This window comes from Notechis scutatus, chromosome 4 (assembly GCF_049901735.1).
Source record: "Notechis scutatus isolate UNSWTSFEM ecotype Mainland chromosome 4, rNotScu1.2, whole genome shotgun sequence".
NCBI lineage: Eukaryota > Metazoa > Chordata > Lepidosauria > Squamata > Elapidae > Notechis > Notechis scutatus.
The window spans coordinates 74,339,367-74,354,915 of record NC_142012.1 but is presented as its reverse complement, the minus strand read 5'-3'; the positions used below and the strand labels follow the sequence as shown (position 1 = coordinate 74,354,915).

The 15,549-nt window shown below is 41.2% G+C and overlaps 1 protein-coding gene across 2 annotated transcripts in view; it reads left to right on the top strand.

Moving 5' to 3' along the window:
• Window positions 1-15,549, top strand: part of PHYHIPL (phytanoyl-CoA 2-hydroxylase interacting protein like) — a 63,188-nt gene that overhangs the window by 20,013 nt on the left and 27,626 nt on the right. The gene's annotated exons all lie outside the window — the stretch shown is intronic.

The window sequence follows — 15,549 nt, the reverse complement described above, 5'->3', positions numbered from 1 at the left end:
CTCCCCGGCCCTCTTCGCCGCCGGCTATGGACTGCCGCCGCCCCCTTCTCGGTGCAGCCCGTCCTTGCAATTTGCTGCTAACAAAAGGATTTTTTTTTTAGAGGGAGGGGCGGGCTCAGCTGGCGAGGGAGCTGGTGTGTCTGCCTGGAGAGGAAGAGACCGCCCGGCTCTGGTGCTGCGGCTTCCATGGGGCTGCAACCCTTTTGGACCCGGTACAGGAGTCCCGGGTTGCGCGCAGGCCCCGGGGAGCAGAGCTGGGCCCGGCCGGGGAGCTCCTGGCGATGCTCCCTTCGGGAGAAGCCGAAGCCCCCATCGCGGACCAGCCCCTTTGCGGTGCCTTGAATTGGTGGGGTGGACGTGTGTCTGGGAGGAGCTGATTCCCGGGGAGAGAAGGCGGCTCTTTTCCAGCCCTGAACCTGTTGCGGATCCGCCCGATGCGCGGCGCGGCCCCGGTGATGATCCGGCCCCTCCGAACTGGGGGGCGACCGACCGAAGCGAGCGGGCGGGCGGAGACGCCGGGCGGGGAGAGGTGGCAGCTCGGCGCGGACAGCGAAAAACGAGAAGCGGGCGGCTGGGAGGTTTTCAGCACCCTGGACAGGGCTCTCCTCCACCGGCCTCCATTGAGTGGCAGATCCGCCAGATGTGGCGCTTCGGTCCGCTGCTCAGCTCTTTGTTCTATACCCGCCCAGCTCCAGATGTTCGCATCCTGGGAAGCTAGAGCGGCTTTTGCAAGGAGGGTCTTCCCATCCGAGGGATGGCAGCTCCGTCATCCCTTATTAATGAACCAGAAAGTTAACCATGCTTAACGAATGAAGTTTAGTTTTCACGTGTGCCAAGGGTCAAGCAAGCAAGCCTAAGAAGGCTGTCCAGAAATCAGTACTGAGGAGTCAGGCCTCTGTGCCCAAGGCTTGCAGTGATTATGGCACTTGTTAGTTCTCTATATTTATGTATTAGTGCACACAAAACCCAACCCATGTCCAAAATTTAATATTTTAGAGGATTATCTTCCAGAGTGCCGTTTTTTTTTTATTTTATTTTTTATTGGCTAATCTGCTTTCCTTTTCCCTTCTTTTTTTTAATGTACTTATCAAACGGCTTTAGTAATCTTCTGAACATGGGCCAATTTAATGTGAAATGTCTGGTCCCTAAATACTTAGCCTGTTTTGAAATGTATGCTTGAAATAGCTGCTGGGTTTTCAGGACTGCAGATGAAGTCAGGCAACAAAGAAGGTTAGCCACAGCCAGCAGTTTTAGAGGATGTATCACGTACCTAATCATTCAAAGGTTGAGCATTTGTGGAGCTTCTGCGTTTAAACAGCCTTTTAAAGATTTTGTACAACAGTCCACCATTACAGGGAGGATTTAATGGGATAATACAAAGTATTTCAGATTGCCATTGCAATTACTTTAAAATCTTGGCTGAAGAAAGCTTTCTGGGTAGTGACATGGCAGTCACACTTCCGTTTCCATTACGAGAATATTGACCATGCAATACCTTTTCCTAAATTTGATCTGATTGTTCTGTTTCTCTCAAATGCCAACTTAATGTGAGTGTGGGTGAGAGTGTGTGTGTGTGTGTGTTTCATTGTTGTAGTCAAGTCAATGTTGAGATGCCACATGTTGATGGCACATTGTGCAACTTTCTTTATCTCAATCAAAATGGTATGAAGTATATGAAGTTCATTGGAGTAGGCTGCTAATTGGCAGAACATAGAGTCTAATTTATCAAGCACAATTACCTAATAACAGCCTTGTTGGTGGGTTCTCTCTTCTTGGGTGAAAAGGAAAGGACAAAAAAAGCAGCAGATGGATATCAGGGGGAATATGGCATGCTTTCTCTTGGATAGGCCTTAGATGTCCAGCTAATGCCTGGAAGAATTAAGGTGCTCTCCCTGTGATGCTTCAAGAGCTTTTCCCATGTCAAGCTCTTGATCATTTAGGAAGATTTCTTGAGGGACATCATTTCAAGGCTTTTCAGTGAAAGTGGAAAGAAAGAAAAGAACATGCATTTACAACGCTTTGCGTGGGCCATTTACTAGTAGAGGTGGCCAGTCCTTGAAACATACTTTAGTGTGCAACAAGTGTCATTTAGAAGTCACAAGTGCCTCTGGGGGGCGGAGCGCAGAAGTGCAATAGATACACTCTTTGGCAGGAAGACATATCTTCGTTTGCCCACAATCCTTAATACAATATAAATAGCACTTGTTTTTAAATAAGGGGTGCCATTTGTCAAGCACGCTCTAGTTAGTACGAAGAATATTTTCTGAGGTTCTGGCCTCTGTGAAAACTTGATTGAAATGGATAGTTGTTTCATAACAGCCTTTTGAAGGAGGATGTGAGTTTGATTGGTAAAATCTATATTCTTTAAAAAAAAAAAATCCCCAGTGTGTTCAGTTCCTCTCAAACTGACAAACACTTTAATTTCACATTTTTTTCCAGCCAGTAAATCTACGCAAACCTCAACTAATACCAGGCTTACAGAATTCAGCAACACAGTCTTTATTTGACTTTATTTTCAAGGATCTTTTACGCAAGAGAACATGCAGGTTTTCAAATTAACTTTTTCTGAAAATTTGCAGAAGATAAATCTAACCAGGCAATGTAATCTCACTTATTGATATGGATACACAGGAGAACATGATCATAATCTAGAAACAGGATTATTTTTATCTAGAAATAAGATGAACAATCAATATTTCCTTTATAAATATTCTAGAGTTTTGTGGTATGGCTCGTTCTAGAATTCTTTTCACTTCACATTGCTGTTCTTGGTGATCAAGGGATGGTGGGGTCACTTCTGGAAAAATTATGTCCCATTCCTTGCTGCTTTAGGGAGATGCCAGTTACAACTTCCATTAGAAACAGAGTAATATTTGCAATCCCAGGGCACAACAATCTTATATATGGAAAGTAATTTCATGTGGAGTATTTTTTTTTTTTTTTTTTGCTCACAAAATCTTCATTGTGTTGTGGGTTTTTTTAAGCAAGACTCTAGGAAGTGAAAGAGAAGTTGAAGCACAACTGTCTTATATCTTCCTCCTTAATCCTCTTCTTGCTACAATCAACTGCAGTCACTGTCCTTCTTATTTTGCTGAATCCCATCTAAAATGCTTTTATTCCATTCAACTACTCCTTCTAATTCACAAACATCTGTGGCCTGCAGTTTATGTATCTTCTGTTGTTTATCTGCATCGGTCTTTCTAGCTGCACGGAAATTGGAAATGTCTAGACTGTTTTGAATTATTCCCATTTATTTGGTTCTTTTGCAGTCTAAACATTTCCGTTTTTTAAGATACACCCACATCTCTGAGTGCTCATTCCTGAGTACAAGAATGTGGATCTTCATTATAAGTTCATTTCACAATCAGAGGGGCAATATATCATGTTTATGTTGGGAAATGTGAATTGCAAAGTAATTTTCCCCTATTGAAAATGAAATGCAAACATTTAGTAGAATAGCATAAACCACTTATATTTTTTGTAATAATTTTTATTGTTCTTTTTCACCTTTTACACTTTACTTTAACTTTTACTTTAACAGTACTGTGTCATCATTATTATATGCACCAATCTCGTGTAAATATCTACATTTATACATCTTTATATACATTCATATCCTTTTATCTGTAATTTTCTTATTTCCTTTATCTTTATTTCTATTGTTCAACCAATTATACCAATTATCCCAAATTTTGTAATACTCCATCTCTTCATTCTCTTTTAGCTTTAATGTCAATTTGTAAAGCCACTTATATTTAAAAGATCATTGAGATGATACCCAACTTAGCCTTATCCTGAAGGTGCAGAAATATTCAGTTACAGTATCCTGTTTTTTCTTCTGATCATAAATACCCCTTTGGGTCTTCTTTTCTTTAAATTCATCACAAATTCATCTCTAGGCCCTCCCAGGCATGATTATGATATTATTTGTGCAGCACAGCTTTGTGAAGACACAGTATCTATATAAAATGGGGTTGAATGAAATCTCCTAGAATTACCAGTTGGATTTTATATGATGTTGTGTGCATGAAAATACTTTTCTTGTGTGCCGGTAGCAACCATGGGAGTATGGCTCTTAACTACCCATTCATTTCAATGGCATATGTTTTTAATTCTTTTTTAAATTTAGACCTCACTTTCCCTTCAACAAATAATATTCGTGGGAATACTTCAATATGGATTTTGTCTTCCAAATTTTTGTGATTGTAATAGATTCCTCAGGGCCTCGCTTTTTATAGAAAGTAACTTTCTACATCTCTCTTTTTCATTTGATGCCCAGTTTTCTCTAAGTGATTCTCCTTAATTGCTTAGCAACCATTCAATATTATCCTACTATGTCCATATTTGGGGTCCATAACCTTTTAATTGAATGAGCCAGTTGCTTAAATAGAACATTTTCAAAACTTGATATATGTTCTCACTCTGAGAAATTGTGTATATGTTGGCATACTGTAAATGTCCCGCTTGGCACTGGATGCTATTCCTAATTGACCTTTGCTCTTCCATTCATCTTTTTTGCATCTGTTTTCTTTCTTTTAGCTTCCTAGATTTCTTGGCTTTGAAAAGAGCAACCTAAGACTGTGCCTTTAGACACCAAGGCCTGGGTGATGATAGTCTGGGTGCAAGAGTCCTGGGGCTCTTCTTCAATCCTAAATTGCATTAACAGAGAGATACAGTCAAGGACAAGGGAGGTACTGATACCACTCTATAAAGCCTTAGTAAGACCACACCTAGAGTACTGCATCCAATTTTGGTCACCACACTACAAAAAAGATGTTGAGATTCTAAAAAAAAGTGCAGAGAAGAGCAATGAGGATGATTAGGGGACTGGAGACTAAAACATATGATGAATAGTTACAGGAACTCGGCTTGGCTAGTCTAGTGAAGAGAAGGACCAGGGGAGACCGGATAGCAGCCTTCCAATATTTCAGGGGCTGCCACAGAGAGGAGGGGGTCAAGCTATTTTCTAAAGCACCCGAAGGCTAGACAAGGAATAACAGATGGAAACTGATCAAGGAGAGATTCAATCTGGAAATAAGGAGAAACTTTCTGACAGTGAGAACAATCAACCCATGGAACAGAAGTTGCCTTTGGAAGTTGTGGGAGCTTCATCACTTGAGACTTTCAAGAAGAAATTGGACTGCCATTTGTCAGAAATGGTGTAGGGTCTCCTGCTTGGGCAGGGGGGTTGACTAGTCACTAGATGACCTACAAGGTCCCTTCCAACTCTGCTTATCTGTTATCTGTTATCTGCTTGCTTTGTGCTGGTGGGAACTGTCCAACTCTTTGTCCCAAAGGTGCTTTTTCAAGAGGCAACTGGACTTTCTGGTTAACCAGAAAGTCCAGTTGCCTCTTGAAAAAGCACCTTTGGGACAACCATGACCTGAATGACTGAGAATCTCCATAGACATGCCCAACTCTTTCTTTCTTTCTTTCGTTGCAGCAACTCCACTTTCTCCAGATTGGGCAAAGAGGCACAGAGGCAGGCCAACACACCTTAGATGCTTGGTGTGCAAAAGAGAGCTTGGCTTCTCTGATGCTCATGGGTACCACTGTTTCTGCATTGCAACATCTGTTTCATCAGGGCCATGTGCAAGTAGCAGTGCAGGGTGGCAATACACAGCTGTGTGGACCATGTAAGCTAAACTAGCCTGCTGTCTTCAGGTCAGTGCAGGGTCCTGCCTCCAAGTCAGGTCAGTTCATCAGCTTCTCTCTGAAATACAGCCAGTCCAAGCCTTCATCTTGGCTCAGGCAGGAAGATCCCTTGGGTGTAAACCTTTCAAACATCTGGTAGGGAAGATCACTGGGCAACTTGGGTCAAAACCACTGTGTTCCCAGGAAAGATCCTGTGCAAAGCTTTGTTCTTCACTTTTCCCACATATTTCTCTAAACTGCCTTTTGAGCCTTGAATGCCTGTCCATTCCTTCGCTTCATATCCTCAACTCTCCTTCTTAACATTCTGGGTTTGTTGTGTTCCTACCCCATTAATTCTCCTTTGCTTTCTGTGCCCAATGCATTTCTTCTTCTTCTACTTGGCGTGCTCATTTAAATTCTACTACCTCCTCTGATTTCATTCATACCATGGGAAAGTATCTTAGCAGCATGGTTGCAGGAGAGTATACTGTTCCCATTCATCTGTGTCCACCAGCTTCTGGTCAGTGAAATGCAGATTCATGTAACATTTAATATTTTTTGGACTCAGCAAGCAGCAACACTTAGCTGACCTGGGCTGATCTATGCAGAGTTGGGCCTAGTTAATATTGGGATGGGGATTGTGTAGATTTCCATGACTCTTAGCTACTTTGGGAAATCAATTCTGCAGTATTAAATATCTTCCATGTCATTGCCAAGAAAATGGCATGGATACAGTGATCAAGACTCACACTTAAGTTGAGGGTGTTTTTACCATTAGCACCTGGAAGAAAAACAATGAACTGCTAGAGATAAAAGAAAAGCTGATTATGTCATAGCTTTATTTCCTCTGCCAAGGAGATCAGTCACTCAGCAAATCCAATGCCAGCTAAACACACCATTTTCTTCCATACATTTTTTAAAAACATTTGAAAACTAGCTTGGATTTTGTATATTTTTGACATTTGTCAGCCCATTTGGACAAATATGTGATTCAGGAGGGAGGGCACATATTCATATGCAACAAAAATTCAAGCACAATTAAACAAGAACAGAAACAATTAACAGACAATCATCAGTATGCTTCAAAATGCAGAGTTCCTATCATCCTGGACACCCATTATCCCATGGTTCATCTATAGGTAGATGGGAGGAAAGCATCTCTGAAAGCCAGTCATGTTTATGAGATGCAAAATCCATCATCTTTCTATTTGACTTTGAGCTACTAATCCATTCTCACTTCAATCTACCTAAGAATAAAACAACTTAATACTCTCATGCATACAGAAGTGAAATTCTAGGAGCACTGCTGAGCTACAAAGATGATAAACAAGATTAGGGTAGGGTTATCTTTAGCAGCAGGATAGGGGAGATAATCATAATGGAACGAATGGGTTCTTAGATGCTTTCCATGTTGAGAACCAGAGGAATTTTCAGACAAGAAGTTTTTGCTTTCTCAAGTTGGTCACAAGTGTTCATCAAAGCTATGAACAATGAAAAATTATCCAAGGACTTCCTTTATATCTTTTCCACCTGATTGCCAGAAATCTTCTATTTGACTAGAGTGGCTGTTTCTGTAGTTATTTCACAGTAGGAACCATTATCTTTTTAATGGTGTCTATGAAGTCTTCCTTCATGTTGGGGCAATTATTTTAAATAATGACACAAGGTAATCATAAATGTTAGCTCTTCTTTGGAACCATTATTTCAATCTTGCATGGTTTCTCCATAGACATGAGCTTGGAATCCTTTGTGTAGATACATTTAACAATTCTAGGTATTCATACAGTGCCTTAAAATGTTAAGATGACATGTGATTTGTAACTCTTCTATCATAATCAATAGGATGGTGTGTTAGTGGGTAAAGTACTTGTTTAACCAACACTATAAACAGGTAGAGTTGGTAGCAAATGAATTGTTGATGAGCTCCAGGTCAGGTAACCAAATGTCTCCAGCTTCCTCTGCCAACAGTCTGGATTTCATGGCACCTGGATGTTAATTACCCAAGGAAGAAGGTTTTGGTTTTGGTTGTGCTATAGCACCTACAATAGTGGTAGAGTGCAGAGCGCAGAAGCACTGGTTCCTTGTGTGAATGGGTACTCAGGTGAGAGGAGGGACAATATTTCACTGGTCCTTTGGTAATAAGATTATGACATTGGATGCAACTGAAATAAAAAGAATGCAATCTCCTTCAAGTCGAACTCTTCTCTCGGAGCTTCATGAACACATCCACACTGAGTTCTTGACCATAATGCAGCCTCTGTCATCTTCTGAGATGTTCTTTTCACTTCTTGTGTAGCCTAAAGGCCCAGCATTTTCTGGAGGTCTTCATCATCATGTGGCTGTTCTGCTGCTTTTGTTGTTGTTGATTGTTTATATTTGCATGATGACAATGCTGTGTAAAAAAATTGTGATAGACGATAGATAGATAGATAGATAGATAGATAGATAGATAGATAGATAGATAGATAGATAAAGAAAGGAAAGGAATCAGATCAGATTAACAGAGTTGGAAGTGATGGGATAGGATGGGAAGGGAAGGGATAGGATGGGAAGGGAAGGGAAGGGAAAGGAAAGGAAAGGAAAGAAGAAAAGGAAAGGAAAGGAAAGGAAAGGAATCAGATCAGATTAAGAGAGTTGGAAGGGAAGGAAAGGGAAGGGAAGGAAAAAGGAATCAGATCAGATTAACAGAGTTGGATGGGATGGGATGGGATGGGAAGGGAAGGGATGGGAAGGGAAGGGAAGGAAGGAAAGGAAAGGGATGGAAAGGGAAGGAAAGGGATGGAAAGGGAAGGAAAGGAAAGGAAAGGAAAGGAAAGGGATGGAAAGGGAAGGAAAGGGATGGAAAGGGAAGGAAAGGGGAGGAAAGGGAAGGAAAGGGAAGGAAAGGAATCACACCAGATTAACAGAGTTGGAAGGGATGGGAAGGAAAGGGAAGGAAAGGAATCACATCAGATTAACAGAGTTGGAAGGGATGGGATGGGATGAGAAGAGAAAGGAAAGGAAGATCATATTAACAGAGTTGGATGGGATAGGATGGGAAGGGAAGGGAAGGGAAGGGAAGGGAAGGGATGGGATGGGATGGGATGGGAAGGGAAGGGAAGGGAAGGGAAGGGGAGGGAAGGAAAGGGAAGGAAAGGAAAGGAATCACATCAGATTAACAGAGTTGGAAGGGATGGGATGGGATGAGAAGAGAAGGGAAAGGAAGATCACATTAACAGAGTTGGATGGGAAGGGAAGGGAAGGGAAGGAATCAAGTCAGATTAACAGAGTGAGATGGGATGGGATGGGAAGGGAAGGGAAGCTGGAAGTTTACTCCATTAGCTTTGAAGTAATGTACTTTGTCACATCTCTTGACTGACCTTGAAATAATAACTTTTCACTTGTTAACTGGCAGGTTGGTAGCTGAATCAATTTCATTGTGGTGTTTGTAGCTGAATCATTAATCAATGTTAGCTTTATTGTTATCACAAAGTGTTCCTGTCTCTCTTCATGCCTGAATGCAAGTACTATTTTGCATAGATGGTTTTGGAAATAATAATTGCATTTAAAAAAAAATGTGCTGAAGGCTTCAGTGAACCTTGGCAAAGTTACTCCAAGCTTGGGGAAAATGTATTTGCTGGAACACTCTAAAATGACCTAGTTTAGCTACTTTGTGTATCAAATATCTAAAGAAATGACGAAGTGCATTACCAGAACTCAGCAGCCCTTCTCGATGCTTGTCCATTGATTGATCTCTGGGCTGTGGCTTTTTACAGCCTTCCATGAGAGAGAAATCTGGGTTTTAAAAGCTGTTGAGTTCTACTATCTTTTCGTAGTTTTTTCCTTGGACTGCTATGAAGAGGAAGAATCTCAAAACGCCCTTCAGCATTGAAAAAAGTGGGAGTTTTCTAAAACGGCCATTTACTTGTGCCAAATCTATATTAAGAAAATACTTAACTGAAGGACTGCACTAAACATGGTCTTCCATCTACAGGGTTTGTTACTATGTGCATCATACTGTGAGATATGTTCAGCTAATATTGATGTGTGTGCAAATTAAAGTATTATTTGCTCTTGCAATATCTGGGCAACAGGAGGCTCCCCAGATGTCCCCAGATGTTTTTGGACTGCAACAGCTCCCATCATTTCTGGTGAGCCTCGCATTGTTTTGCCTGGTTGCAAAAACAGGCATCAAGTAATAGTACATTATTCTTATTGAGGAAAGAGTTGACAGCTCAGATGTACAAATGGAGATGGCAAAATGTTCAGATGTTTTTGCCATGACTGCTCACCTAACTTTTAAATCCACATGGAGCTGAATTCTTTATCAAATACAACCACTTATTTCACTTTCTCTGTTATTGCAAGCCTACCTCTGGCTTAAACCCAACATTTTGAACATTTGTAGTCAGAGGGTGGCCTATTTCAGTTCAACCCATTGATTCAGCTCAGATTCAAATTTGAATCCAATTGATTCTGTAGTTTAATTCCAACTCCCTAATTAGGTCACTTTGACTAAGCTGCCCAGAACAAGTTTTTTTTAAAAAGGTCATAGAGATTTGATTGGGGGGGAAATGAATCAAATCTCCAAATCAATGTCTTATATACCCATAATTACTAGACATCTGATCTAGTCTTGTTATATTTATTTCTTTAACATCAACAATAAAAAGATGCAGCAATTTTAGATGCCTGAAAATCCACCTTCTAAAGCAGGGGTCTTCAAACTTGACAGCTTTAAGTCTTGTGGACTTCAACTCTCAGAATTCCTCCTCCAGTCATGTTAGCTCAGGAATTCTGGCAGTTGAAGTCCACAAGTCTTAAACTTGCCAAGTTTGAAGGCCCTTGTTCTAAAGAATGAAACATCCTTTTTCATGATGGCACATCTGCCATAGCAGGTGAAAGTCCAAAGACCAGCACAGTTTGACCTCTGGTGCCAAGTCAAATGATGGTCCTACAATGGCATTCATCTCATCCTCATGAATCCCATTTTTGTTGGTTTTATGAAATCCATGTACGACTTCAGTCCAAATAGACTCTTAGCCAGGGGTCTCCAACCTTGGCAACTTTAAGACTTGTGGACTTCAGCTCCCTGAGGAATTCTGGGAATTGAAGTCCACAAGTCTTAAAGTTGCCAAGATTGGAGACCCCTGCTCTAAGCAGTTTCTGGAGTCACACACGTCCCTGGAGACTACAAAGACAAGTTCATAACATCAGTTTGCCAAGATTTTTCAGAGATAGTTTGCCCTTGTCTTCCTCTTAGTGTCGGAGAGGAAGTCTCTCCTAAAACAAGGATTAGAATTTGGGTTTTTCTGCTCTCTGAGTCCAGCCTCCTAGTCACTAGACCAAGCAAGATCTCTTATAGGCAATTTACAATGTATGTCACACAATGGAAAACTAATAATGCAATGATATAAAATCTAAACAACATAAAATGCCTGCTTGGGAGATCCCAAGCAGACATTCCCCTATCCATCTGGACGAGATAGGCAGGTTTGATTAGAAAAAGGCAGTCTGTTGGATAGTCAGCCTGAGTCATTAAGGGTTTTAAAGGTAGCAACAGCATTTCAAACTGCACTCAGAAATAACCTGGCAACCAAAGCTGCTGCCACAGTAACAGGGCAGCATTGAAGCTGACCAGTAAGGATGCAGGATGCTGACTGGTCTCCAGGTGGACCTCAAGGGAAGTCCTCTCTACAGCAGATTGCAGAAAGCTTAATCAGAGATGATGGGGATGGAAGTGCCTGTCCTGTTTTGCATCCTACTCTGAAGTCAGCTGCCTCTGATCCACAAAGGAAGCTGAGCAGAGGACACCCTGGCCAGAGTTCTTCCAGCAAGAGACGTCCCAGATGGTGAACCTCGTTGGATCAGGAGAATACAAGTACATGGAAAGACAACAGGAGCCATTCCATCTTGCTTCAGTTCAGTCCAAGCCTGTTTCCTCCCCATCCTGAGAAATATCCACACATTACATTGCAAGGACCATTTGTGCATTTGGGCTTGGAATCATATCATTGACCAGTGGTGGGATTCAAATTTTTTTACTACCAGTTCTGTGGGCATGGCTTGGTGGGCGTGGTGTGGCTTGGTGGGTATAGCAGGGGAAGGATCAGAGGTGGTAGTCAGCAGGTTCAGCGGTTGTGGAGAATTGGTAGCAGAAATTTTGAGTAGTTTGGAGAACCGGCAAATGCCACCTCTGTCTGGCCCCACCCCCATCTATTCTCCGCCTCCCGAGTCCCAGCTGATTGGCTGGTTCTTCTTTGGTTGCCCTGCACAGGAGAATGGAGCTGGAAAGCAGGTTAGTGGGGTGGGGAAGGAATGGAGATTTTGCAGTATCTTTCCCCTGCCACGCCCACCAAGCCACGCCCACAGAACTGGTAGTAAAAAAAAAATTGAATCCCACCACTGGGAAGGATACTGTAAAATCCCCATTCCCTCCTCACTCCTGGGGGAAGGTTATTGCAAAATCTCTATTCCCTCCCCACCCCACTAACCTGCTTTCCAGCTCCGTTCTCCTGTGTAGGGCAACCAAAGGAGACCCAGCCGATCAGCTGGGACTCAATGGGAGGCAGAGAAGAGATGGGGGCAGGGCCAGTCAGAGGTGGGATTTGCCAGTTCTCCAAACTATTCAAAATTTCTGCTACCAATTCTCCACAACTGGTCAGAACCTGCTGAATCCCACCTCTGTCACTGACCTTCCAAACTCAGGCCTGTTGACCTTGTAATGGCTTCTCATAAAAGATTCATAATTAAATTGAATACTTTCTTCTGAAATGGATTCCTTAGACAATATTACACTGCCCAAATTTAAATCTTACGTCAGTTTAGCTCCTGCAGTGCATTTGATGAAGTGAGCTGTTGTCCTATAGTATTTTTTTATATAATTGGAAAAATATCAGACTCCTCCTGATTTTTGCTTACCATACTCTAACATCGCTCTCCTCCTAAAATATATTTGAAGTCAATTAAAATTCAAGAATCTTGCAGGATTTGGGCCATTTTAACATTTTTAATTTTTAGTCTTGGCTTATTATATAGTGGCTTACAAAAGCTTTTCAGTAGTGTCTTCAAGAAAAACATTGAGAATCAATGCTCTTTTTTATCTTGTCATGTAATTTCCAAATAGTCCCACTGTGGTTTAGAATTCCTCCTTCACACTTTTATATTTCATAATATTTTTAATTATTTTTGTATCTCCTCTTCTGTCACAATATTCCCATACGTTTAGGTATCTCCAAGGCATCTCTAAATGTTTATATGTCAGAATGAGCCACCGGGGGCTGGAGAAAGCATCTTACAAGGTAGCCATTAGATTGGTAGCAAAAGGAAACTTGAGAATGGAGAAATTTCCATGTTTGTTCAGGGAATGTCAGGTATAGAGTGAAAATTATGCCTTTCATTTCACAATAATCTATCTAAATGTACAGCTGTTGGAAAGCTGGGAGTGAAATCATACTATATCAAAGTGTGCACTCTGTCCAAGTGTTCTCTCAAATCAAGTTGCTTGTTCTAGGAACCATTCATGCCTTAAAATATTCAAAAGAAATATATGTACATTGGTAACTTTCTTCAAGCTGAGTCATCCAGCTCAAGAGACAAAATGTCATCCCTGCCCTGATCTTGGAGATGCTTTAGTTCAGTACATTACTCCATTAATTTAGGCTTTCTTGACTTTCATTGCCCAAGGAATGATTATTTGTAACTCTACCCAAGAATGGTTTGTTCCATTGCAAAATCTAGTTATAAACATTGGTCGTTTGGACCCAGTTGCAACCAAGTGCTGGAAAGGAAAATATTAGCTTTAAGCAGATTGATCTGCATCTTTACCATAATTGCAACAGGTATACATCTCCCTGGTCAGCATTTGGATGCAAGTTCCTGGACCAATAAAGGAGAATATTTGTAGCTTAGGGTTGAAATGTAGGGTACTTGGTGCTCTCTGACCTTAGAGGGTTTTTTGAAGACATTTCATGATCCAGTTAGGTAATATCATCAGTGTTAAACTCAGATTATTGCAAGCTCAAGATGAGCAACAGTAGAGAGATGCTCAATCCATGCATTCTCCTTTCTCACACATTTATAAGTCCATCTTATGGACATTTCCTGCTCCACCAGCCTAGAATAGAATTGGCACTGAGTGCCAAAAATCCTCCTTGCTATGTTCTGAAAAGGATCTTGGTGGGAGAGAGAGATTATTGAGTATAAAGTCACCTCCTGTTTCCTCTCTAAAGGTAAGTTTTCCTTTACTTGCCATATCCCAAGGTTCATTCTTAAAAAAACCTGAAGTCATTTTTCTTCATTTAAATCTCAGCAGATGTATCGTACATAGTTTCATCCCATTTTTTGAAAATGTAATCTTAGAAAAGTGTATATTAGGCCTGCTTGCCAAATTGAAGCTATCAGGGAGAATTTCTAGCAGCCAACCAATTTCTAGAAAGGAATAAATCAAAATAATCATTTTTGTTCTTCCTACAACATCTTAGAGGTGTGTTTCGAAACCACACAACATTTTATGTACAAATATATAAATCCAGCTATCCTGTTTTTCTATTTTTCTGGACCCTAAGCTCTTAAAACCATGTTTATATCAAGGATTATGACCTTTGCTGGTTCATGAATTCACACTCAGCTATAATGACAGTTAAGTTTCAGCTTAATATATCAACTTGATGGTTGTGCTTTGTAAACCATGGTATATGGCTCCGTGTATAATGGAAACCCAGCCAACCTTGGTTTTATTAAACCAAGGTTCATTAAGCCATGATGTGTGAATCCAGAAGTTCCCATTGGCGCCTAGCTCTACTGTTGTGTACATATGAAACTGTCCTCAAATTTCTCCTTGGCCTAAGCACAGTTACCCATTAAATCACAAAGCAGGTTGCAACATTGATTTGCAATATTTTCATAACATTGGGTTCATTTTTAAGTATAAGAGCCAGTCTGGTATAGTAGTTAAGGTCTTTCTTTTTCACCTATAATAATAATAAGAAAGCCTGGAATGAATAGACCTCCCTCTTTACTATTACTATTACTACTATTACTACTCCTTCTTCCTCTTCCCTTTCCTCTCTGCCGAATCCTCCTCTTCCTCTTCCTCCTGCTTGGTTTTTCTGGTGGTTTGGACATTAAACAGAATTCCTACCTAGGAATTCTAAAAAATTTCTTCCCTAAATCAGTATGAAGATGCCCCCTGAAATGCAGATTGCTTAATGATGCATGCTTCTACTACGCACTCAGGCGGGACACCTGGCCAATAAATAGAGCGATGTTTTGGTTGAGTAAAGAGTTGAATAACTGTGTTGGCAATGGACACGTTGTTTGGGCTTGATGGTGTGGCCCAGATTTGGCCTCAAGATGCTTTTGATTTGCTTCCAGCATTGCAAGCTTTCCTGCTCAAGAAATCCAGAATTTGCAAGGTTGGCAAAATTTGATTCTAGTCAGGACAGAAACCAAAGTGACAGACGTGTCGAGGTTTAAGAGAGTTTGGGGGAGTGCAACCTTGAGTCCTGTTTCAGCTTCCATTGCACTCAACTATGACCTGAAGGGGGAAAAAACCACCACCATCACATGCACACAAATGCATCCCTAATGTTCATCCTGCTACCTAGAACTCAGTCTGATTTCCCAAGTGAACCCTGCTTACTTTATTTTAGTTTTAACATTTTGGGAAAACCTCTTAGTTGTCTCCCAGATGGAAGACTTGTAACCTCATCCATTTTTGCCTGCAGCATTCTCATTCTCCAAGCACTCCACCCCCCAAAATCTCCCCCCTCCCCCAAGAACTATGAATTTCATGGCTGAGGAAACTAATGGGGGGTAAGATACGATCCAGGCTGGCATTTAAAACTCTGCAGGTCCATTAGGCGCTCATCCCTTTTCCAACAGAAGTCCCTCTGAAGAGTGACCTTGTCTCTCCATATTATGCCATTCTTGTGC